At 48.1% G+C, this 26,266-nt stretch overlaps 1 protein-coding gene across 6 annotated transcripts in view; it reads right to left on the bottom strand.

Annotated features, from left to right (window-relative positions):
* The window catches only part of CUX2 (cut like homeobox 2), a 324,656-nt gene that overhangs the window by 216,442 nt on the left and 81,948 nt on the right, over positions 1–26,266 (bottom strand). The gene's annotated exons all lie outside the window — the stretch shown is intronic.

The raw sequence follows: 26,266 nt of genomic DNA, 5'->3' as shown, positions 1-26,266 counted from the left end.
GACACCCCAAGATGCATGGGCTCTGGGTTCCCCAAGCCCTCTCCACCCCAAAGCGTTCTTCTTCCTTTTCCATTTGCCCCTAGTGCCATGGACCCATCAGGCCTGGAACCTTGGACCCTGGTCCCTGGAAGACCAGGCTCCAACATTTCTCTCCTCCATGGTCTCCTTGACCTTTTAATCCCTGGCCTTCTAGTCCTATTCTCAAAGGCCTTGAGCCCCCGTGTCCTCCTTCCCCATTCTTGCCCTACTTCTGGGCTCCATCACTGTTCACCAGCATGCTGGCTACTCCCTGGCTGGACTCCCTGCTCCCACTCAATCTGACACAGTGGTTCTCAGCTGGGGGTACTGTGCCCCACAAGGGACATTTGGCAATATCTGGAGATATTTTTGGTTGTCCCATTTAGGAGGGAGGCAGTGGGTAGAAACCAGGGATGCTGCTAAACATCCTACAATGCACAGGACAACCCACACAACCAGGTGGTCCAAAATGTTGATAGTGTGGAGGCTGAGAAATATTGTGATAAAAAAAATCTTTTAGGGGCACCTGGGTGGCTCAGTTGTTAGGCATCTGCCTTCAGCTCAGGTCATGATCCTGGGGTTCTGGGATCGAGCCCCACATCAGGCTCCCTGCTCAGTGGGGAGACTGCTTCTCCCTCTCCCACTCCCCCTGCTTATGTTCCCTCTCTCGCTGTGTCTCTCTCTGTCAAATAAATAAATAAATAAAATCTTCAAAAAAAAAAAAAAAGAATCTTTTAAGCAAGCTCCAAACATCTCACTCTCCTGCTCAAACACCTTCTAGGGCCACCTATGGCCCACGAAGCTACCCAGCATCCCCTCTTGACATTCAGGACCTGCATTCTCCCAGCCTAACTCCCCATCTCTCTTCCATACATGAGCCACGCTGGCCTGTTCAGCACTTCCCAGGCTTGGCCCTGATCTTCCTAACTCTGGGCCCTCGTCCATGCTATACACTCCTCCGTCTGTCAGCCTGTCAAGCCTTTCAGCTTTCAAGGTTTTTATCAGTGCCCTGTCCTTTCTCCCAGGCTCCCCAGCTGATCTAATCTCTGTCTTTCCTCTGCTCCCATGCCCTGGGCTTCAGTTTCCCCTAGGCCACCTGCCACCCCTGTCCACTCTGCTCACTGCTGCTTACGGGTTCTCTCCGACTCTCGAAAACCTGGTCTCGATCATCTCTCCCTGAAAAGTACCCAGCACAATACTTCTCATACAGTAGATGTTCAAGAGATAATGAACTAATTCAAACACCGTTTTCCATTGATGTTTCAAATCCAGAAAACTCCCTAAATGCAAACCCAAGTCAGGCCATCAGCCTTTTATTGGACTGATTCCAATCTCTTTAGTTTTGCCTTAAATGATGCATTGTGATTTCCACTTCTCCCCTTCTCCTGAGCTCAATGCAGAAGCCTGAACTGCTCTGTCCACAGTGTGGGCAAAAACAGAGATGCTACAGAGCTCCATGCTATCCCCACCTGCAACCCTGCCCCCGCCCCGCCAACCTTTTCAGAGATACTGCTGCTCTCTGCAGCGGGGTCAATTTCAAAGTACAAAAGAATACATTCCCAATGCTGAAAACCTAAAAACCTCCTTAAGAAAGCCAAACACAAAAATTGCCTATAATCTCCACCACCTTAAAAAAAAATGCAAAAGAGACCTAGGAAATATTCCACTCAGGGGTGAGAGAGCTGGGGTATTTATTCACCAATTCCTGAGATTGAGGACTACTCCCAGGGGTTATGTCCCAGCACTTCTGGCCAGCCTGACTCTTAGGCAAAGTGGTCTTGTGGTTTTAGACAAAAACCTCCAGGGCACAGAGATGAATCATCAGCAGGTGGAAGCTTGACAGAGGACACTGAAAAGTCCCAGGGGACTGGTGACAGCATCTGCTAATCTGCTTTTACCTCTGCCTCAGGCCACATAGTGGATGACCAATGCCCCAGCACCAATTCTCAATCCATCTAGCAATCACCCCTTATTTTCAGCTGGGGGTCCCTGCCCCATCCCGTCCTACCCCCTTCCAACTATTATGAACATCTGTCATGCTCTTCTGGCTAGCCAGCATCAGAAGCTCCTTTTTGTGGGTAGAGAAGTCCCTCCTTATATGAGTCTTGGCGGAAGGCTGAGTCCGTTTCTGCTGCTTGCAATTAAAAGAGTCGTGGATACCAGTTCCTCCTCCATTCTCCAGGTGAAGCTCAGGACCTGTGACTAGGCCAACGAACAAATCTTATTCCCCTGGCCAAGGTGGGCTCTGCTTTTTTGGATTTACAAAAATAACACATTACTTGCTGCTCAGGGCTGGCCTTTATCCCCATAGCAATATGCAGAAGACATTTCCTTGGAACGTTAAATATTAATTGGTCTTTCCCTTCTTAAAAAACAACTTCCACACTTTTTAAAAAATGAAAACAAAATCCAATGAATTTTGCTTGGAACAATACCCCTTGAGAAATCTGGAATCAGGGGATGTTTGCAAACCTTGAGTGGACACTGAGTAGACAGCAGCTAAAGGCAAACCAGAGCAGAGTCCCTCCCCACCCCCAACACTGTAGTAGCTAATCAGGCCGGTGATGGGGTGATGAGGGCTGATCTCTGGGTCCCAGACATGGATTGCACTTCTCAGAAATGCTGCCATAACCAGGGGGCCTTCGTTATTCATTGTGTACTTATAACTATAATAGCTTCTATTTATTAAAGAATTACTATGTTGGGAACTCATAGTGAGCTCAAACTCAATATCCACATCACCGCAAGTTCACAATAACTCTACAATAGCTATCACCAAAAGCACCTCCATTTTACGGGTAGGAAACTGAGGCTCAGGAAAGCTTAGCGGTAATATTAGAAATAATAACTCACATTTATTGAGTCTTACTATGTACCAGGTACTGTTCTAAGTGCCTTCCATTGATTTACTTCATTCATTCTTTCAACATTTATTTGCTGAGCACCTACTATGTGCCAAGCCCCATTTTAGATGGAAGGCAGAAGTAAGCAAGACAAACAAAAATCTCTGCCCCACTGGAGCTGATATTTTAATGGGAGAAATCAGTAAACAAGATAAATGGTTAAAAGATACACAATGATCAATCATGTTAAATGCTAAGGAAGGAAAAATAGCAGGGAAAAGAAGAGAGAGAAGGAATGGTACGTGGTGTGTGTGTGTTGTGAAATTTTGGTTAAGGCGGCCAGACAAGGCATCCCCGGGAAGGTAACTTTTGAGTAATGATGAAACAAGTGAAGGAGCAAGTTATGCTCACAAGTAAGAAAAGAGGGAACAGCAAGTGCAAAAGTCCTGGGGTGGAGTGTGCACCACCTGTTCAAAGCAAAAAAGAGATATTAACTTCACTTCTAGATGAGGAACTGAGGTCCTGAGAACTTGACTTGCTCAAGGTCAAACAGCAAGCAAGCAGATGTGCCAGAACTAGACCCCAGGACTTCTGGCACTAAAGCAGATGGCTCTTTCTACTGAGATCCCTCAGCAAGTTATTACTCTGTGCGATGCCTGGATTAAGATGCTTGTGAAAGCCTGCCTGTCACAAAGGCAGCTGGGAAGTGAAGCGTCCTCCCCCAAGTCCCAAAGCCACACGGACACTCCCAGTCCTGTAGACACACACATAGGTGTACATGCAGGCCCTTCCGCCCCACCCCAAAAGACAGACAGTGCAGGTACAAGAACAGCAGCACTGAGGGATGTACAAAGATTAAACTAATAAATAAAGCCGCCCAATCGATGGTTCTTGGAGCAAAGCACTGGGGAATGAGAAATCACTACTCACATGTTGGGAAAGTCCAGCTTCTCCATGTCCTACCAAATCCACAACTTCAACTAGCAGCAACAAGAAAGACAAGCTGTGCTGGGAAGAAAAGGGGGTCAGGGCCTACCAGGTACAACTGTGTGATTGTAGGCAAGTGACTGCCCCTCTCTGAGCCTCAACTGTAAATCAAGGGTGCTAACACCAGTCCTTGCTCTATAAAGGCCACTGCAGGCCCACCCTGGTAAATGTCACAGTGTATCTATCACAAATGCTATGGACAATTTTGACCAGATAATACTTGCCTGTGGCAAAGGTTCAGAGGCTACAAGAAGGTGTAAAGGAGAAAGTCAATCTCCCACTCGCACCAAGTCCCTTTGCCAAGGGCAATCGCTGTTGGCAGTTTCTTGTGAGTTCTTCTGGAAAGTTCTATATCAAGAATTATTCTCACTTGCTTATATGTGCAAAGAGCAGCCTGTCTGAAGTCACGAGCTTATAAAAGGCAGTGCTGAGACTATAAGCCCTCACATCTACCTGACTCCACAGCCCAAGTCTCCAACCTCTTACCACACTATTCCTAGCTCTTCCAGTTTGAAGAAAAGTCTGGAGGACCAGTCCACAGATGGGATGTGTTCTGTCACAAAGAATCCCTCTACTCTCATGGGACCAGGCCACCACAGGCTTAGGGCTACAGGCCTCATCAGGCCGGGCCAGGGCCTCAGCCGGCCCAAGCACCACCTCCTCTTTCTGAGCCACCTGGCCACGGACCAGAACTGGAGAACCCATCCCCTTCACCCCACTCCATGCTGTGTCCCCGGTCCACATCCCCATCATTACTTCCTGCATGACTGCAGTAGACCCCGCAGCAGGTCTGCCATGCCTACAACCCCTTCTCCTCAGAGTGACCTTTTCTAAGGCAAAACTTGAACAAGCCACTCCTTTGCTCAAAACCTTCCCAGGGCTCCCCATGACACTGCAGGAAGAACCTTAAGTCCTTCCGCTACCTCACCCAGCCCCCATTTACCTTTCCAGCCTCCCTCCCATCTCTCTCTCTCTCCCTTTGTCATCCACTCACCTGCCCACCTGGCCTCACTTGGCTCCCCCAGCACACCAGCCTGTAGGCCTTCACCCCTGCTCTCCTGCCTGCCTGGTGCTCACTTTCCAGTTCTCTTGGCTCACAGAGACCTTCTTGGACCACAGTCAAAACTAGGTATTCTTGTTATTTTTCCTCACAGCACTTCGTACACTTTGTAGTTATACACCTTGTTTCTTCTACACCGTCTGCCTCAGCCCCTCTCCAGAACGTACACTTGTGTGGGCAGCAACCATGTCTCTCTCAATGATGGCTTTAGCCCTGATGCCGAACCCAGAGCCCAGTACGCACTGTGGATTCAACTGTTTGTTGAATGGATAAATAAAATGATCAGGAAGAACTCCCTTCCACCATGAACCTGTATGCATCCAGTTTACTCATTTGCCCGCTTCCGTACATTGTTCTGAAAATCTGAGAACAGGGCTGGAAACCCAGCTACCTCCAGAGCTAAAACACCTTTGCCACCCTTGGCTACTGCCCAGACTCCCTTTGTCTCCTCCCTTCTCCCTTGCTGTTACATTAAGCAGAACTTCTCCATTGGCAAATAAATGCTTTTTCCATCAATAACCATGGATGACTAAATCAAACCTTTAGCTGCTGTTCTTATCTCTTTAACAGACCCATGGATTTCCCAACTAATCAGAAGGTGAATCAAATGCTGCCATTTGAGGTGGGAGATAATCCGGTCAATTTCTTCCAGGAGGCGGGATCTGGGTGGGAATTTGCGTATGGCCCCCAAAAAACAAACACTCTTGTAAATAAAGCCGGCCTCCATCCTGTCTCCACAATGCAACTCTTATTGAGTGAGTCAGGTGTTTGGCTGATTAAAAATTGATCCATTTCAAAATCTAATCAACAGAATAGGATTCTTTCATACGTTATCAAGAGAGCTGCTGACATCGAAAACCAAACCTGTTATTAACCCATGAACTCCAGTGACCCGCTGCTCGCCGCTCTGCGGGACCGTAAATTATTCAGTGGTCCAAGACTGGGGCTAGCAAGCCTGATGGATTTAGACAGGGGCGCAGTCCAGGGAGTTCAGGTCGATGGCGTGGCCCCACTGGTCCCCAGAGGCTAAGGTTCCAGACACTTGGGGTTCTCGGATCATGACTGCGAATACATTAGCTGCATCCGGCTGGGTCTTGCCATGGCTGTGCCTTTGACAGAAAAGCCTGGCTCAACTCTCCAAGCAGAGCAGGGAGGCTGGCCTGGGCCTCGGGTGGCTGTGGGGCTGGGGAACAATATTATCCCTAATTCCCAAGTTAATAAATTATTTTCCTTGAACTACAGAAAGGGAAAAAATAAACAAAGATGAGGGGGCCTGGCCGCATCTGCAAACAGTTAGGAACAGGCAATACAGTCAGTTCAAATATTTTACCTCCTCGCACAACGAAGAGCTCTGTTGCAATGGGACCGTTTAAAAGAGGAGATGAAAAAAGCCAGCCATTGGCTGTTTATGTGTCTGGCAGGGCCCAGAGGGGCAACCAGCTTTCTTGCCAACTTCTAGACTCTTTGACCTTGAATTAAAGCCTCGTTAAGAGTCCTATCTTATAAAAACAAGAGCAGAGTAAATAAAGGCTTTTTTAAAGGACACATACATACCCACGCCAAAGTTTCCATCCTGCTAAGCAAGCAGGAAATCCAGTGGCTGCACCGGCATTATTATTTTGGGGCCCATATTCCACAGCTGACCTGATTAGAGAGGTTGATTTAAGAGGGAAAAATGTGAGTCTCAGGCAGGGCTAGAAGGAGCCTGGAAACTGGAAGGAACTGGACCACCGCTGAGTGATGACGGGGACAGAGGTGAGCCATTTCCTTGTTCTGAGCTTCTAGGAGACCCCGGAGGAGTAGAGACACCAGCACGGGCTCTATGGAGAAATCCCTGGCAGAGCCAGCCAGGCTCTGTGAGCTGTGCAGGCAAGCCACATTCGAATCCCAGCTCTGCCACTTCATGGCTGTGATCACAGGCACATGATTCAGTCCCTCTCAGCCTCAGCTTTCTCATCTGTCAAATGGGAATAATAAAGCCGCTATGTGTTTTAAGTACTCCAGGTTTTCCCTGTATGAGAGGCACACTGGAATTACTCAAATGCTCCACAGATGGTATCTGTTGTTATTATTAATATTATCGCTATTAGGATGCCAGGTATTTTGCACTCCTTAGAGGAGTGTACGATAAAGTCGGCAGTGGATTAACATCCTCCTCAACTGCATATTTCCCACGCAAATGCTTGACCTTTATGAAAGTTAGGATTCCAACCTGCCTCTTCAGTGCATGAGGCTTTAGTAGGAACCCCAGAAAGAACCTGTACAATATGTGCTTGAGCCTGAAAGCCAAAGTCCTGGGTTGAAATCCCAGTCCTGCCAGTTGATAGCTGTGTGATTTGGGGAACATGAATTCACTTTTCTGAACCTCAGTTTTCACAACTTTAAAAAAATGTGTTTTTTTGTGATCATACCAACTTCCTGGAACTCACTTAGCATGGTGCCTGGCCTCAATTAATGCTGGCTGTTATCACCATCATTATTATTCAGACTCAGTTTTCCATTTGGTCAAGAGGAGACTCTTTTTTTTCACTTGCTAGCCAGTGTTGAACCTGACCGGAGCCTCTTACTGAGTGACCCTGGGCAAGTTACTCCGCCTCTCTGAACCCTGGGTTCCTCTCCAATAGGGGTAAATAATGAAGACTACAAACCCTGAAGGGCAAGGCCCGCATCTGGCTTGGCCACAACACTACTCCTCCAGCTGACAACCATGCCCAGTCTACAACGAACAGTTAAAGAAAAGAAAAAAGATAGCACTATAATTAAAATATTTGCTTGACAAGTTCTTCCCCCAAAAATGTCTATGCCTAGCACAAGCTGTCAGCAGCAAATAAATGCAGAAAGAAGGTGAATATTTCCTTCCTCAGACCCAAACCCTGAGGAGCCCTCACTGCAGGGGCGGAAAGCACCTAACCCACTCCAGCCTAAACTGCCTGGACATGTTGGCTCTGCCCCAGAGAGCATGCAGGAGGCCAGAGAGGGGCTGACTCCCCAGCTGACAAACTCTTATAGATCACCAGGAATCCTTTCTTAAATAATAATATATTTATAAGTCTGAAGCCCCTATGACCTCTCCTCAAAGCAAAATCGTCCTCCGAAGGCCCCTTGACCTGATCATATTGATCCTGTCTGAGCTGTAATTTTGTGGCTTTCAGTTGAGGAAACAAGGACGGCCTGCCCAGCTGGCTGTGGCCTGGCAGCTCCTGGGGTGCCTGGCAGTGGCTGCGATGAAAAAGAAATCAAATCTGCCCTCCAAAGTCAGAGGAGCGGCTGCCCCTGCAGGCAGGACTCGGGACTCAGGTAGGGGACAGGAGTGGCAGTGGGCATCGCCTCCATCCACCACTGTCCCCAGGCCCAGCCTGGCCCAATCCAGACCAGAGAAGACCCATGGGGACTGAATGAATGGACCATAAGTCCCTGAGGCTCTGGCCAGGCAGAGACGGGTAAAGGCAGCGATTCTGGGAGCCCAGGCCCTGCCCCATGGCCAGGCCCAACCTTACCTGGCCAGACGGTGGGATCTCCAGAGACCTCAGGTTTGAACCCAAGGGGCACCATGCCACCGACACTGGCAGTCAGAACCTGGTGGGCACCTTGAGCTGAGACGGGCTCACAGGACAGCCAAGTCCGCCCTCCTGCTGATGCCGCCTTCACTGTTTATCCACTGTCTGTTTTCCTCATGACGGGCCTTCCAAGAATTGCAGACAGAAATCAATGCAGCTGTTCCTAGTGCCCACACTCCCACCCCCACCTATTCCTCCTGCTGCCAAAGTTCAGTGTCGCTTCCTGTAAAGCTGGGGCAGGCTCCTAGCTAAGCCTGAGGGGAGCCTGAGCTAGGGACACCCTCTCAACCCCTGACCCAGACTGGAGACCTCGGGCAGAGGAGTCCCAGGAAAGGATAGGCAAGGCCAGGCCCTTTATCTTCACCCAGTGGGGAGAGCTAACCAGGCAGGGAGCTGCGAGGAAGAGTTTTTCCTGCCCAACCTTCCACTTAGCACATCCCCAACATGGGCAACAGGAGTTTACCCTAAAGTTTTGGTTCTGAGTCACCTGGAGCCTTGGTGGAAAATTCAGACTCTCATCCCAGCCTTGGAGATTCAATTTCAAGCAATCTGGGGTAGGGCCGGGATTCTGTACTTTAACAAGCCCCCTAGGTGATTCAAATGGGAAGGTAAGTTCGGGAAATACAATTTGTGTGCAACTTCCAGGATGCTAATCACTGCGATGCTCAGCAGAGAAAGAAACTGTAATTAAGAGGATAACTAGATAATGGGGCACCTGGGTGGCTCAGTTGGTTAAGCATCAGACTTTTGATTTCGGCTCAGGTCATGATCTTAGGTTTGTGAAACAGAGCCCCGAGTCAGGCTCTGCAATGGGCACCTGCTTGAGATTCTCTTTCCCTCTCCCTCCCTCTGCCTCTCCCCTCCACACTCGCATGTAAGCGTGTGCACGTGCTCTCTCAAATTAAAAAAAAGGGGGAGATAGCTAGATAAAATAAAGGACTCCTGGATAAATGTGAATTCAGATAAACAATGTATATTATTTAGTATAAGTATGTCCCAAATATTGTATGGGCTATATTTAGATTAAATATTATTTGTTGTTTATCTGAAATTCAAATTTAACCAGGCATCCGATATTATTTTTATTTTTTGCAAAATCTGGCAACCCAAACTGAAAAACACTTACCATCCCACGCCAAAGGCTAACTGAGAGAATATTATATAGCCTCTAAAATGGATAGAAACAGTCAACACAGCATTTGCCATGCCAGGCCCTGTTCCACATGTCTCACATTTATTACTTAACTCATGTAAATATCCAAATATTTATCATCCAAGTAACAGAGGCAGGCATTATCGTCCTTTTTGACAGAAGAGGAAACTGAGGCACAGAGTGATGAAGTCACTTGGCTAAAGCCACACAGCTGGAAAGGCAGAGCTGGGTGATAAACTAAAGGAAGTCAGATTCCAGAGTTAAGGAAAGACAACCACTTTACTACTCTCTAATGGGAGAATAAATGGTAAGAGACATAAAAGACAGGATCACGTAATCTAGCATGAGGTGGAACAATACTTACAGTGTTGTCTCATTCCCTAAAATATATATATAAGTTATATATAAAAGCATTAGAGGAATGATCAGAAGGTCACGCACACCTGGCAGAAGTGTAAACCGGTACAAACACTTTGGAAAACCACCAAAGCTAAGCACATGCCTTCTGTAACCCGGCCATTCCACTCCTTGACATATAGCCTTGAGTCTCAACAAGAGGTGAGGTTTGCCCACCTCCTCTGGGACACTGGCAATCCTCGGAGACACTTTTGATTGTTGCAAGTTGCGAGATGCTACTGTCATCTGGTGGGTAAAGGCCAGGGATGCTGCTAAACATCCTACAATACCCAGGGCAGTCCCCACAACAAAGAATCATCCATCCCCAAATGTCAACAGTGGCAAGATGGAGAAACCCTGATATATTCCCAAGAAAAATGTGTGTGCTTATACACCAACAGACAATCGTGCACCAACATTCCTAACAGTGCTCTTGTAGGAGCCCCAAACTGGAAGACACCCAAATGCCCATCAACAGGAGAATGTATGAATAAATTGTGGTCTATTCACACAAAACAATGCTAGATGGCAATGTGAATGAATGAACCACAGCTACACACAACAACGTGGGTGAATCTTGAGAACACATGTTGGTGAAAGAAGCCAGACACAAAATAGTACATGCTGGCTGATTCCCTCTACATAAAATTCACAAACAGGGAAAATTGATGTGTGCAGTTAGAAATCAGAATAGGTCACATTTGGGGGGCAGGTTGGCAGTGATGGGAAAGGGCATGATGCAGCTTCTGTGGTGGGAGCAGGGATGTTCTATTTGTTAATCTAAGTGGGTTTCTTAAAAGATGTTATTTATTTATTTATTTGAGAGTGTGCATGCACGCGAGAGACAGAGAGAGAGACGGCAAGAGAGAGCACACACGAGCTGGGGGAGGGGCAGAGGGAAAGGGAGAGAGAGAATCCCAAGCAGACTCCCCGCCGAGTGCAGAGCCTGACGCAGGGCTTGATCTCACAACCCTGAGATCATGACGTGAGCTGAAACCAAGAGTTGGACTCTTAACCGAATGAACCACCCAGGGACCCCTGATCTGTGTTCTTTTCTGTATATTTGTTACATTTGCACAAAAAGTCTAAAGAAACGGTGATAAAGCAGGTGATTTTTATTTTCTTCTTTTTGCTTATTTGTTCTTTCCAGAATTGCCACATTGAACATGCCTTACTTTCTTAATGACTGAGTAGGCCCACAGCAAATGCATTTATTCACTCATCAAAAATGTGCTGACCCCTACAATGTGTCACTGTCACCCAGCACAGGGCACTAAAGTTGGTGAGGGAAGAGCACCCCTGACTTCAAGGAGCTCACTGTCTTGGTGGGGGTGAGGAGAGGACAGAACTACAACCTGGGTCTGAGCCACAGCAGCCAGCAGCCGGGTATTTCATCCGCCCAACCCAGTGTTTTAATCCATTTGATTTCCCCCAGGGCAGGGTCACGTCTCCCCAGCTGTCTGGCACCCCCACTTCCCCACCAAACTTCCTCCTGCTTACCCAGGGCTGAATCCATCATTAATGTTACTGTCTGCCCCTCCACTCGTGGGAGTTAGCCATTCCCTGAATTAGATACTGCAATCAGCACTATACTCTGACAGAGAGATGGACAAGGGACTATAGAAACAGAGGAAGCAAAAATGTATGGGGGTGAGGAGGCCCAGAGGCCAGGGGATTTGCTCTTGATAGGAACAAAAACAAATGGACAAAATACCACTATATAAATAAAGCAGGGCTTTATTTGTGGTCGACCCCAGGGGGAAGGTATTGCCAAGAGTGGACACTTAAAAGAGAGGTGGGTGTTAAAACAGGAATAGGAGTCCACTGGATAGACCAGGTATGGAAAACTACTATGGACAGGGAAACAGCATGGAGGGGAAATAATGTTGCTCTCTGGAAGTCACACTCACTTTATTTTTTATTTTATTTATTTATTTATTTGAGAGAGAGAGAGAGAGAGAGCGCACAAGCAGGGGGAGGGGCAGAGGAAGGAGCAGGCTCCCTCACTGAGCAGGGACCTGACATGGGGCTCTATCCCAGGACCCTGGGATCATGACCTAAGCCAAAGGCAGATGCTTAACCGACTGAGCCACCCAGGCGCCCCTCACTCTCACTTTAATATGGCTGGTGCATGGGCTGTAAGGGAGGGTCAGCCAGGGTGCATCCAGGGAAGCGAGCATCAGCTAAAATTTATTAAGCACTATGTGCCAGGCACCATGCTAAGGAAGCATTTTGCCTGTATTATCTTCACTAAACCAAATGAGTCTATTCTACAGATGGGAAAACTGAAGCTCAGAGAAGAGACAGGACTGGCTCCGTGAGGATGGCAGAACTGGGATCCAGAACGGGCCACAGTCTTAACCCTGAGATCGTCCCCCTCCCCTCGCATAGGAGAGCCATGGTGGCACTGTCAGCACCCCTTCTCCTCTCCTCTCATGGGTCTGCCTGGAGCTACTAGACCCCCTGAGGCGGCACACAAGTCAGCAAAGAAGGGAACAGAGTCGAACGGGGAATGGCAGAGCAGGTGAGCTACAAAGCACTGCTGCAGGGCCCTGCTGGGAACATAGTAGAAAATACCAGCTGCTCCAACCAGCAACGCCTTTAATCTCTTCAGAAAATGGATGCTGCTCTTGGGTCCCCGGAGAGCCTAAAGTTTGGGCTGAAGGCTTTCTGGAAAAAAGCTCACTGTTGCCGGCATCTCCACAGTCACCCCGGGTAATGTCTGACACTCCAGCACCGACTCGCTGACAAGCGTCTTCAAAGGACAGAAATCGGCCAGCTTTGCCATCTTTTCATACAGATGTCATTCACCCACAGGAAGCGCCATGCATTGTGAGAGTTATTTTGGTTGGAGGAAGCCAACCCCAGAGCAAATCCAAGAAAGAAATAAAAGGAAGGGGAGGGGGGAGAGCAACTCAGGCAAAATGTGAAAAAGTGGCGTTTGGCTAAACTGCACACAAAACAATCTTTTTCAAGATGATCTTTTTTGAGATCAAAGATGAGTGGGGAGAACTGTGCTGAACGTCAGCAGGTGCAGCGGGCTCTGGAAGACATTGTGGGACTTTGCATGTGTCTAGAGGCCGCATTTTAATGGGCAAAATCCAGGTCCAATGAGCCACCTGCTTGGCTCAAGTGTGACCGGGGAGGAGCTAGATTCCCCCTACCTAGGGGGTCCCAACAGGCTCCTCTGAAGTGAATCGGAGACCCAGAGGATGAGAATAGTCCACATCTGCTGACACTCTTGCAGAACCTTATTTCTCTGGGAGATTTACTCACATGACTATGGCCAAGTCACTGCCCAGCCCCTCTCCAAAAATTCTTGTGGAGAAAGAGTGTTCAAAATTCCATAGACTGTGGAGTGCTGCCCAGGGCTGTGTCCTGGCACACCATGTAGCCTCCCTCTGTCCCCTTGTCCTCCACATGATGTTCTTCAAACAACAGGGCACAACCTGCACCACCCGGCAGGTCAGCACCAGGCCGGTGGCAGACATGATGTCTGTCTGCCTCACCTTTGCAGAAATTTGGTCATGTGGAATGAAGTGGCCAAAAGTTTCCAGAACCTTCCACAGGTAGATGTTTTGGGGGCATTTCTCATTGTAGGTGGTGGGAAGTTAATCTAAGGAGCTTAAACAAAACAACAAAAAACAACAGGGTGGGCACCCATGATCAAAGTATAAAGAGAGAGAGAGGAGAAGGCAGCCTCCACAATGATTAAACTAGGGTTTTGTCTTTCTTCTTATCTTGACTCAGCATCTCTCTGCAGGCTGGTTGCACTCTGTCGCCATGTGGCTGTCTGCAACCCCAGCTACAGGCAACTCTAGGCTTCTATCCTTCCAGCATCTTAGCTAGAAAGAAAACAGACTCCCCTCTTTTTTCTAATTGAAAAATCCCCGAGAAGCTCTCTGATTGGCCCAAACTGAGCTATGTGACTTCCCTCTGGACTAATCACCATAGATAGGGGGTGGGAGTACTATGAGTGGCAGCACCCCCTCTCCCTGGGTTGGGTGAGGTGATTGAGGGGAAGAAGGAGAAAGCACAAAGAAGGCCACTACAGGAATGGTAAGGTATAGAATGCTACAATACGGTGAGCAATGGTCTCTGTCCCACTGACTGATTTTGCTGTTCCATGAGCACTTGAGGGCTTTGCCACCTCCCCAGCCTGATTTCTCCAAGTCCATTATCATGAGAAGCAGACCCATAATGACCATCTGGATCACAAAAAGGAATATTCATTGAGCATTCCCCAGGTACCAGGCACTCTGCCAAGTGCCTTCCATTAATGATCTCATTGGATCCTTTTTGGCAACCCTTTGTCATCCCATCTTACAGCTGGAAAAGTTGATGTTCAGAAAAGTTCAGGGGCTCACCCAAGATCACACAGCTTGTAAGAGTCAAAGCTGGGAGCTGAGCCTGATTCTAGTGGACTCAAAGCCAGTGCTCTTGATTGTGACCCCATTCTGACTCCTAGAGTAAAACACTTCAAGGAGTTAAGTTCCCCTGGAGTGGCACAAGGGGATTTACATATTGGGACAGAGGAAGGTCCCCAAGTATAATGACCATGTGGTGGCATTCCCTAGCACAGATGCTTGTCACTTGTACATAGCTGAACCCCCTTCATCCCACACCCAGGGCCTAGCACCAGTAGATGCAACAAATGTTGGCCAAACTGGATTCAAGCCCTGGGCAAAGGATAAGATGGAGAGATTCCCCAGGAAATATTTAGCCTTTAGTCCCCGGGAGTGACAATGTGGGCCCTGACCCCAAGGGCAAGTGACAAGTGTCAGTTGACCTGAAAAGCCATGGTGCTGCCAGACATTCTAAAGAAGAATTCTAGGGGCGCCTGGGTGGCTCAGTCATTAAGCGTCTGCCTTTGGCTCCGGTCATGGTCCCAGGGTTCTGGGACCGAGGCCCGCATTGGGCTCCCTGCTTGGCGGGAAGCCTGCTTCTCCCTCTCCCATTCCCCCTGCTTGTGTTCCCTCTCTCGCTATGTCTCTGTCAAATAAATAAAATCTTAAAAAAAAAATAAAGAATTCTAATGAAGAAGCTCAACCTTTCATTACATTGAAAGAACCTCTATGTCTAATAATATGGGAGACAAGATAACCCGAAAATGTTCCCCACCACAAAGCACCCAGAAATGCTGGATAAAATATATCAGCATCCCTTTAAATATATAGGTCAGTTCAGTAAGAAAGTCAGAAAAATTCTCAAGGGCCAAAACTGAAAAGGAAACTCAAAATCAAACTGCTAAGTATGTGAACTGATACTTCAGTGCCCTTGGCAATGAAGGGGTGGGGACAGGTGCCCATGTTGGTAGTCCAGAGGCCTTCACCCTCAGTCAGAGTAGGTCAGAACACTTCTGTCCACTAATACAGGAAGAAGAGGAGACAATTTGATCTGTTTTAGCTTTGCCTCTAGATTGGAAAACCAAAAAGTAGCCTCCTCTGAGAATTTATAACTATGGGTCTGCCTTCACATCGTTTTGAAGTTGAATTTTATACTACCCTTGGAGTTCTCAGACTTGTGTGCATCAGAATCACCCGGATGGCCTGTCAAAACACATTGACCCCCACCCCCCAGGATTCCTGATTCAGAAGATCTGGGGTGAGGCCCAAGAATTTTCATGTCTAAGTTCCCAGATGCTGTTGGTCCAGGGAGCACACTTGGAGAACTACTACTCTCAGCCAAGCAATTAACATTAAAAAAACAACAATCATTCTCCTCTGGTAATATCCCTGGACATGATGCAAAAGCAAATACAAAATCTCCCTAGAGCAGGAGTGAGTGAACTATGACCTGTGGGCCAAATCCCACCTGCCCACAGGCCAAGTCCAGCCATATCCACTAGTTGATGTATTTATGGGTGCTTTTATTGCCCAACAGCAGAGCTGAGCAGATGTACCAGGGACTACAGACTGCAAAGCCAAGAATGTTTATTATCTGGACTTTCACAGAAAAAGTTGGCCAACTTCTACTCTGGGAGTAACTCAGGCCAGCCCAATCCCCAAAGATTCAATTCTACCAAAGATGAGCTCTCAATCTAAAATTACAAATCCACAGGGAAACAGACTACTGTGTGTGAGAATTAACAGACATGACAACTAGCGGGATCAGATCCAAGAACTTCAGGTAGTGGAATTATTTATATACAGATCTATAAACATAACAGAAGGACAGAGCCCACATCTAGCAACTTTCAGGTCCTCAATCAAGGGGAAAAATGATACTGAAAATGATGATATTTACTGAGAGCCTACTGTGTCCCAGGCTTTGGATCAAGTGCTTTATATGGTTCAAATCCTTTTTATGTGAAGAAATTCCACATCAGGTATGAGACCAAAGCTCAGAGATGTCTCTTCACTTGCCTAACTTTTTTCCACAGCTAATATGAAGCAGAGCCAGGATGAAACCCAGGTCTTGGCTAAAACCAAGTTCTAGAACGTTCTGGACACTATGACTCACTTCCACTCCACAACAAGGTGATACATGACAGAGATCAAGAGCTCTTAACTTGGGAGTAAATGGCTCCAAGTTTGGAGGATTCAACAACCCCATGAAACTACACGCAAAATGCTATGTGTATCTATCATGTTCTGGAAGAGATCTATAGCTTTCACCAGATTCTCAAAGTCAAAGAACCCCTGAGACAGCCAGATCCAAATGGGTATCTTTTCTCTACACCACACCAGAATCATGTTAGTAGCAAACATTTCTTATACACAATGACAGATACCATTTGAACTTTGTAAGTATGTGCTTGTTTAAATCCCACACTATAGAAGTACTCTTATCATCCCCATTTTATAGATGAGAAAACTGAGGCCACAGAGGAGCCAAGTAACTTGCCTGGGGTCCCATAATTATCAAGTGGCAGAACAGGGACCCCAGAGTGGAACATACTCACCTGCACACTTGACCTCTGCCAAACTGCCTCCTGATGCTCGCGGTAGCCAGCTCTCCAGTTCTGAATTCAATCACTTGTCTATACAAGCATGGAGGGCCCGAGGTCTTTCCTGTCTACCCTGGAACCATTTCCACACACACAAGAAATATGAGGGTCCTTCTACCTGCATTTCAGGGCAAAGCCCCATTCCTAATTCCAATCTCTATGTCCAGAGGAGTGTTTCCAAGGACAACCAGACATGAACTGGATATTTCTTGGGAGTGTAAGCATGCCCCTGTCCCCCACCTCCTCCCGAGGCACCAGCCCAGACACCAACTACCTACTTGGCTGGTGCCTTGCTCATCGCCAGCATAAACACACATTTACCCAATTTTTCAGAATGAGCAATATTTACTCAACAGCCCAGAATGGCTCATACGGAACTATTAAACCCCACTGCCTCAGTCTGCAGCTCAGAGCGTGATAATGAATCAGTATTTTGCAGTGATTACGATGCTAATAAGAATGTGTGAGGCACAGAATATCACTATGTAGGGGCAGCCGCCAAATCCCCCAGACTCCCTGCCTCATTCAGGAATTCCACCATTCCAGAAACTAGCCTTCCTGAGAAACTCCAGCCCCAGAGGTGGGCCACGCTTGAGTTACTGGAACACAAAGCAGATGAGAAATAGAGCCCACCATTTTGCAGAGGGCAGGCCCTGCTATGCTAGCCCTTGGTGGGGATGTGGAGAGAGATGGCCCTCTTGACAGCTCTGAAGGCCCTGCAGCTCCCTTTGCTGGTGGGGTTTAAGAGTTTTAGCATGGCATTTCACACACTCAGAAACGCACAAACATTGGAGAAAAAAAGACTTATTCCCTCAGGCTGCGTGCCTGGAGCAATGTTAGATTTGGTGGGGGTTTTTGGTGTTTTTGTTTTTGTTTTGGATCTTTCTCTTTTCACAAGCCCCTAGGTAAATAATAAATGGCAGAAAGGAAGCATATATTTGAGGCCTTTCCTACCCCCTCCCCATTTGCCCAGGGAAATTGTCCCTTCCTTGACCTGCTCTATCCTGTACACTGGTGACTTCTGAGGAATGCCTGGAGAGGCCGGGCATACAGTCTTCGGTTAGGAGATGGTGATGGGAGCGGCTGAGCCTCCTTATCTCGCCGCTTCTCCCACACCAGGCTCTAGGCCCTAAGATCCCTCCAATTCTCCTCCTCTTTCATCCCCCAGTCCCCCCTCCCCAGCCACTGTTCAGGATAAAAGGCCTCTGTTCAGGATAAAAGCCTCAGCAGGACCTACAAGCCCTGTTTAAGCCAACCCCGTCTATCCTCCCCAGCCACACCCCACTTCTCTGCCCCTCACCTCCTGCTCCAGCAACACTAGCCATCTTTCACTTCCTGGAACCAAAACTGTGTTCTTCCACCCCAGGGCCTTTGCATGTGCTGCTCTGTCCTCTACCTGGACAACCACAGCCCCTCTTCTCTTGGCCAACTCAGGAGTCCTTCCCTAATTTCCAGACTAAATCTGTTATACAATCTCATTATTCCTGACTCATTTCCTCCACAGCCCTCAGCAAGGTTTGCAATTTCAAATATGTGTGATTATTTGATTAATGTCAGTCTCTTAAGGGATTTTACTTCTAAACACCATGGAGACCAACAGTGCCATGAGGGCAGAGAACATATTTGTGTTGATCACCAGGGCATCCCCAGCACATGGCCCAGGACGGGGCACACAGCAGGTGCCAGAGAAATATGGATGACTGACTGACTGACTGTATGAATGAATGAATCCCTGAGCCCCAGCCCCCTCCCCACTCCGCTTTCTCAACTGGCTGCCTCTTCACTGAGTTGAGCCCCACAGCTTTTCAGGGCTTTGCTACAAGGCTCTGTTTTATCTACTGCAAGTGCCAAGTTCACATTACAAGCACCTGATAAATATTTAATCACAATAAAATGCTCATGGACCCCCCAATCAGAATAGCCCTGTGCCCTCCCCCTGGTCTAGCTCTGTGTGTTTGTGCGTGTCTGTGTGTATGTGCGCACATCTGTATTTCCACACAAGATTTCCCAACGGACATGTATATAGGCAGAAAAGCACCTATGTGTGAATGTGCCTGCCATATTCATTCAACAAGGGTTAAGTGAGCACCCACTCCATGCCAAGCACAATTGCTGGGGGAAGAACAGCAAATAAGACAGACCCACTGCTGGCTACACAAGAGGTGCTAACACTTACTGGGTGTTACTATATGCCAGTCCCCAGTTAAACCCTTCAGGTAAATTTACTCATCTAATACCAACAATATTCTCATGAGAGAGGATACCCATTCCACAGACGTGGAAGCTAAGGCACAGACAGAACAGCACTGGCCTGAAGTCTCACTGACGGAGCTAAATTTGAACCCCGTCTCCCCAACTTTGGAGACAGGTTCTTGGCCACAAGGCCCTCCATCCCTCATTACCAACCAAGAACAGGGCCAAAAACATAAAACCAGAAACACATTTTTTTTTCATCACTGCCGTCTCTTAGAAGCAAAACTACCCCCCCACACACACACACAAAACAAAACAACAAAAACCTGGAGATGCCCAGGGACAAGGTCTGGCTGAGGGGAGAGTGATCCATTTGCTTCATAATATATTAGGCTGGTAAAATGCTTGTTTTAAAGACAGCAAAATGCCGTGGAAAAGGCTACTGCCAATGTTAAGTGAGGAGATCAGGAAACAGGATCAGACATACTGATGATGGCAAACCAGGGAGACAGAGGAGATGAAAGCACACCCAAGCGTTAACAGGGGTTGCATTCTTGGCATCTTTTCCGCACCCCGTCTGTATTTTTGAAGCCCTCCAAAAACGTGGCAACATGGCTTTCGTAAGACAAAAATTGATTTTTTAAATCCCTTCTTTCCCTTCCGGCCATGGGATTCTGTGCCTGTGCCTCCCTGCCCACCTGCAACCCAAAAACCCTTCCTCGGTTCCTCTTGGCCCCCTAACAACTCAGGAATGAAAAGAGACAAGAAGGCAGAGTAAAGGCAGTCATGGTGCTGTTGTGTGTCGGGGTCCTGGGAATGCAGGACTGGGAAAATGGGCCTCTCCTCCTTCCTCTGTGTGTGTGTGTGCACGTGTGTGCACGAGGATGTGTGAGTGCATGTGTGCACGTGGCTGAGGACGCCGGGGCCTGTGACTCACCAAGCAGAGTCTCCCCAAACAGAGCCTGGTGTCCACATGGCCACAGCAGAGAAACTTCCCGGGGCCTCCCTGGGGAGGGGCAGCAGGGCAGGCTGAAGGCCCCAGCATCCCAGGGCCAAGAAGTGGCAGGTGTCACCATTCACTTTCTTTTAAGACGTCAAGCCCTTCTTTGAGGAAGATAACTGTGTCATTCCCCTTCATCTTTATCACTGGCACCTGGCCATCCAGAGGATTAAGCTGATAACAGGGAGAAAGGGGGGAGGAGGCAGCAAGCCTTCCTTCTCTTTGCTTCTGAGCACCTCAGTCTTTCTTTGGCTCCCAGAGAGGCAGCCTTGTCTTGTCCTCACTTCACGGAGGTCACTGGCTCCCACAGACCTTCCCAGAGCTGCGGGCTGGGCTGGGTAGGGCAGGGCTGGGCCTGGGGAAGTACGATTTGCTCCTCTTACCATCTTCAAACCAAATTAAACTGATGCTTCCTGTTGGGGTCCAGAGAAGTTTAGAAGTGAGACCCATACTCCCACCCAACCTACTGAGCCACCCAGTCGCCCCGAGGCGTGAGACCTATGCTCCCAAAACTTTCTGGGAGCAGCAGAACTGTGGTGTCAACAACATATTTATTTGAGATACTATTATGTACCAAGCTCTGTGCTTGTGACAAGAGTCAACAACACAGACAAAAACACTGCCCTCAGGGGTCTTAAAAAAGACAAGGCCAGCAATCCCAATGAACTATGGTGTATTTATGGGGGAGCCCCCTAATCCTACCAGGAGGTTCAGAAAAACCTCCCAGATTACAGAAGTGAGAGAAGTTTGCCTGGCAGTGACAACAAATGAGTTCCAGGCAGGGGGAACAGCATATGCAAAGGTCTGAGGTAAGAAAACATAAAGCATCTGTGGGTCAAGTAACAGTTTAAGTCTGCCTGGGGGAGCTGGGGACAAGGAAATCTAGTAAGAGATTAAGACGGTGGAGGCAGACCAGGGTGGGAGAAGGTGATCACAACAGGACTTGTAAAGCCAAGGTAAAAGCTTAGACTTAATCCCACAAACAATAGGGAACCATTGAAAGTTTTTAACTGGAGTAGTGACCTGACTTTGTTTTTTTATAAAGATCACTCAAGGTGGAGCTCAGGGTTTGTGACTCCTGATTTTAATCTCAGAATCAAGCAAGGACATGGCCAAGTAACCTAAGTCACCACTACTTCCCTGCCATGATTTCCTGGGGATCTTTCTACGCAGAGTCCTATGACCGGCCAAAAAGACCACAGGAGCTGGGAATCAACGCCTTCGGTTCACATCTCAGGTATTGCTCTCTGACCCTCAGTCGTGCCCATCTGAGAAATGGAGGTAAGACTCCACCTGCCTCCTCAAGTTGTGAGGATTAAATGAGTTCTTACCTGTCAGGGACTCAGCATGGCGGTTGGTGCTAGGAAAGCAGCTGATAAATAATCAATATTGAGATGATTATTTTCACCAATTTAAAGCCCCCTTAAGCACTGGGACAGATGTGGAGACCCAGCGACCACAAGTCCTGTCTGGCATTTACGAATAAGTTTGATCCATGTGGCCAGCATTTAATTATTTTCCATTTCCTTCCTACATTTACATCTTGAAAGAATGTTCATAAAAACGCAGGTTTCTGGCTTCTCTTGAAAATCCCAACCATCTGCTTAAACCCACTGCTGTGCGGCCCCTCGAGCACCACTGAAGGCGTGAGCCATGTCTTCTCCCCCAGCTCCAACTGTCAGACCAGCTGGGGGTTGACCCCAAAGTAGGGAGCTTCCTAAAGCTCAGGGCTGAAGATGCTAAATCTGGGTTGGGGGGAGGTGGGGGCGGGAGGGGCTGCTTGGCAGAGCCCACCCTCCGGCACAAATGTCCCCACCTTGTTGTCCCCAGCAGCCCCCCAACCACCTTCTCTTCGGTAACATCCCTTCCAAGTCGTCCCTTACTCCAATATCTAAGGAGCTTTTGCCCTTAAAAGAAAAGCCCAGCTCCATACTGTGGCCCTCAAGGCCCTGTGTGATCTGCCCCTGCCACCCTCTCCTATCTTTAGCTCCTACCTCCCCACCTCCAGATACAGAAAGCTAACACTGGAGGGAGCCAGGAAAGTAAGAAGAGGTTGGAAGTAAGTTGCCCCATTCTGCAGATGGGGAAAGATGAGGCATAAATGAGGCCCTCCCTGGAAACAAAAAGGTCCAGGAATCAGCCACACTGGGAGGGGCCAGCTATCTCTAAGTAGAACCCCCTTGACAGGGATCTCTGTCCTTATCAGGACGTTTGGGGACATGGTCCTCTCCACCCACCACCCGATATGCTCAGTGGGGCTCCGCACATTTTTTCAGAGACCAAGCCCAATTCCAGAAATGGAAAGGTAGCCCTCCGGACCCAGAAACCCTGCAAAGAGGGGCCCCCCTCAGCGTATGAGCCACTTCTCCAGCTGTCCAGCATGGCAGGTGCCATTATCTGCAAGGAGGCCGTAAAACATCCCCTCGGGTCTCACCCTCTCAGGGACCATCCACCTTCTCTTGTACCTGCTATTTGAGAATTGCTCTGTGTCTCTGTCTCTCTTTTCCTCTCCTATGTTCTCCTTTCCTCCCCAGCCAGGGAAATGGGGAGGGGGAACCTCCCAAGATCCCCAATTTAAAATAAAGTCAGATCTTTTTCTCTCCCCTGCCTCACTACCTAATAACCACACTTGTGTGAAGTTGATGCTCTACATAACGAAAAGAGAGGCCTCCTTGGAGAGGGTACAATCAGACAATTTTTAAGATCATGGAGCATTAGACCATTCCCAACTGGGTTTACTAATCAAACAGCCAAATCCTTCATAACCAGCCAATCCCTACAGGGCAATTAAATCCTTCCCCTTTAAAACACTTGCCACACTGTCTGGGGACAGAAAGAAAAATTTGCAAAATTCATTTGATAAATTAGCCAGGGAAAAGAAAGGAGTGAATCAAGCTTTGTTCTTTTCATTTTTTTTAATTATGGAATTCACAATGCCTGAATAATGTTTAATAAGAACTATGAAAATTCCTAACAGTATTACAACACAACACAAAAGAATTAACCTGGTTACCGTGAAAAATTGCATATTTAATTAAGAACAGAGAGTTCAAAACTATCCAGAGATTTCAAAAGTGCTGTTGCCTGAGGGGCCAAATTACATGCTTCCAGGGCTGCTAACGGAGTTAGCGCGTTCAGTCATTACCCAGGCGTTCCCATTAAGTGACTCTGGGCAGATGACATCAAATTCATTTCAAAAGCACCAGGAACTGAAGCATTCACTTGGGTAGTTTAAGGGAAAGCAACTATCCTGCTGGTACAAATCAGACCCCTTGTTGATAAAGGCAATAATTAAAGAATAATGTTAATTAGCTGCTTTTATTTGAAGAAAAGTACGGTAGTTGGAGCGCTTCCAGGCTGCTGAGGTGGGAGTCTGCTCTTTCTGGAAGAATGGGAGGCTGCTGGTTGGAGTGGGGAGCCTGGGGGTCTACAGGAAGAAAGGGTGATGGTGGAAGCTGAGGCAGGGAGCAAGGCAGAGCCAGTTAAATAGGACACTGGCCTGGCCTGCCTGAAGCCTGAGTCCCCATGTTAGAATCAGCCTGGTCAATCCAAGGTCTTCAAGAGGACAACCTGGAAAGCGAGAAAAGATGGTGCAGTCACCATCAGGCCCACTTCCATCATGGCAGACTCTGGCCAACCCAGATCTCCCTGTTCAGCTCTTCCTGTCATGCCCAGTCCCCTCACGCGGCCATTTTTGTCACACCTACCCCCTCACACAACCTCCTGTCACACCTACTCCCTATGTGGCCATTTCCTGTCACACCCACTCTCCTCATACAATCTCCTGTCTCTTCACGGTCTGTCACACTTGGCCCTGAATCACCATTACCACTCTTACTGTAGCAGAGAGTTTCCCCAAAGATGGCCACCACAGTATTTCTCATCACACAGGCTCTTCTTGCACTATGACCTTGACATTGCTTCCCTTGAGTGCCGGGGTCAAAAACCTCTCCCTTTGGACTCAGGTGGTCCTTTGTAAACTGCCTTGACCAGCAGGAAAAAATGGAAGTGATGCTATGCGACTTCCAAGAATACTAGATCATGAAAACATCTTTCCTCCCTCCTTGCTCCCTTGGGACACTCACCCTTAGAGCCCAACCATAATATAATGAGGAAACCCAAAGTATCCTACACAGAGAGACCATATGGAGAGTCCACATGTTGGTGTCCTGGCTGGTAGCTGAAGGCCCCAGCTGACAGCCAGCATCAACCACTAGATGTCTGACTTGTCGAATTACCCCCAAACTCTGCATCTTCCCAGCTGAAGCCCCAGATGTCAGAGTACAGATAAGCTGATGCAGTTGGGCTCCATCTTCATTTCTGACTTGCAGATTCTGTGAGTAGAAATAGTTGTTTACCCCACTAAGTTCTGGAGTGGTTTTTCACACAGCAATAAATGACTGATATGTTACCATAGACCCAAACAGTCACATATTTTAAGAATTGTCTTCATCCTCAACATCTCCCTTTCCTCGCAGAATCATCGAAGAGGCCTAGCATAAGAAACAGGTCGATGGACAGGACCACCAGTAACAAAAACTTCAAAAGGAAACCATAATTAGCTTCTGCCTTCTGCCTCTTCAGTCAGCTCTCAACAGCCCCTGGGCTCTCCAAGTGCATGCTGTGTGGGGCAGGAAGGACACGGCAAGCAGCAGGGTCTAGTGTGGAGGAGAGAGAACAGAGGAAGCCCCACACTGTGGAAGACAAACTGAGGCCTCCATGCAGCTGAATGGTCTGCCCAGGACCCATGGCTGGTTCGCTGAGCTGAAGCTCAGATCCACCTAACTCCCAGTGAAGTGGTTTGATTCTCATGAGCAAGGTGCTTAATTAGGGCAGCTCATCAATATGTCCCAGAGAAACAAATTACATTCTGGTTCAAGCCCACTCACTGTTGGCTGCCGGACCAGCACCAACCCACTAAAGGGGCCATCCCAGGCAGGGTACAAGGTAATGTACACTGAAGGGGCACCCAAGGCATCTAGGCAGCTCTGGGGTTCAGGGGCCTGGAGAAGCTGCCTTCCCCAGAGTGCCCCACAGTGGGAGCCAAGTGGGAAGCAGGAACTGGGCCTGGGTTTCTCTCCTCCCACTCTGGGGATGCAGAAGGCCTCAGAAGACCTCATCTACCACAAGATGCCAAGATACTCTGCTCTCCTCAGAAATAATTTCTTCCAGAGATGAATTTCACAAAGTAGGCCATGGGCCATGGGACCAACCCCCTCGTTCACAGAGGCTGAGGAGGATGCCCTCTGAGGGATGGCACTGTCTCCGAGAGGCCTCCGGGCTGCTGGCCCGAGAGGCCCAGGGTCCAGATACCCCTGGAAGTGAAGGGTAGGAAACAGGCCTGGCTCCTCCCAGAGTCCCTGGCATGGTCACCAGCTCTGACTTTGGCCCTTGGGACCCTGCCATCCCAGCTGCTTGTCAGTGCCCACGCCCAGGAATTCTGGCCTAGGCTCCTACTCCCACCAGCCAGCACTGCCCACCATGAGCAAAACACTATCACATAAGGAGGCAAACCTGCATATACCCAACTATGCATAGTATCTACTCTGGGTCTTTACAGAAATACCAAGAGGCAGGCCAGCCTATGAACTCAGGCTCTGGAGTCAGAATGCCTGACTCTGCTGAATGACTGTGGGCAAGTCACTTAACTTTTCTATGCCTTAGCTTCCTCCTCTGCAAAATGGGGACATTAATAGTATCTACATCATAGGGTTGTTATGGGAATTAAGTCACTTAAATGAGAAAACACTAAGAGTTGTGCCTGGTACATAGCCACCCTTGATAAGTGTCTATTAAATTAAAAATAAATAAAATAAAAATTAGTAATAATTTAAAAAACCTCACAGCTCCTCTCATCCCAGAACGGTCATGTAAAGTCTGCTCATTCTCTGGAATGGCTACACTGAGGCCAGAAAAGGCAGAATCACCTCCACACCATTCACAAAGATGGCACAGCTGGTCCCAGCATGCCTATGGGGGCCACACATGGAGCATCAGTGGAACAACTGGGCTCAACCCACCCTCACCCCCACCCCCATTATCCAGCTCAACTAACTGCTGCCCTGTGTGAAATGCAGGCCCAGGGATGCCAGCTCTTCTGCTGAACAGAG

The sequence above is a fragment of the Zalophus californianus genome, chromosome 14 (assembly GCF_009762305.2).
Source record: "Zalophus californianus isolate mZalCal1 chromosome 14, mZalCal1.pri.v2, whole genome shotgun sequence".
In the NCBI taxonomy this organism is placed as follows: Eukaryota; Metazoa; Chordata; class Mammalia; order Carnivora; family Otariidae; genus Zalophus; species Zalophus californianus.
This window is presented reverse-complemented; position numbering and strand designations above follow the sequence as displayed.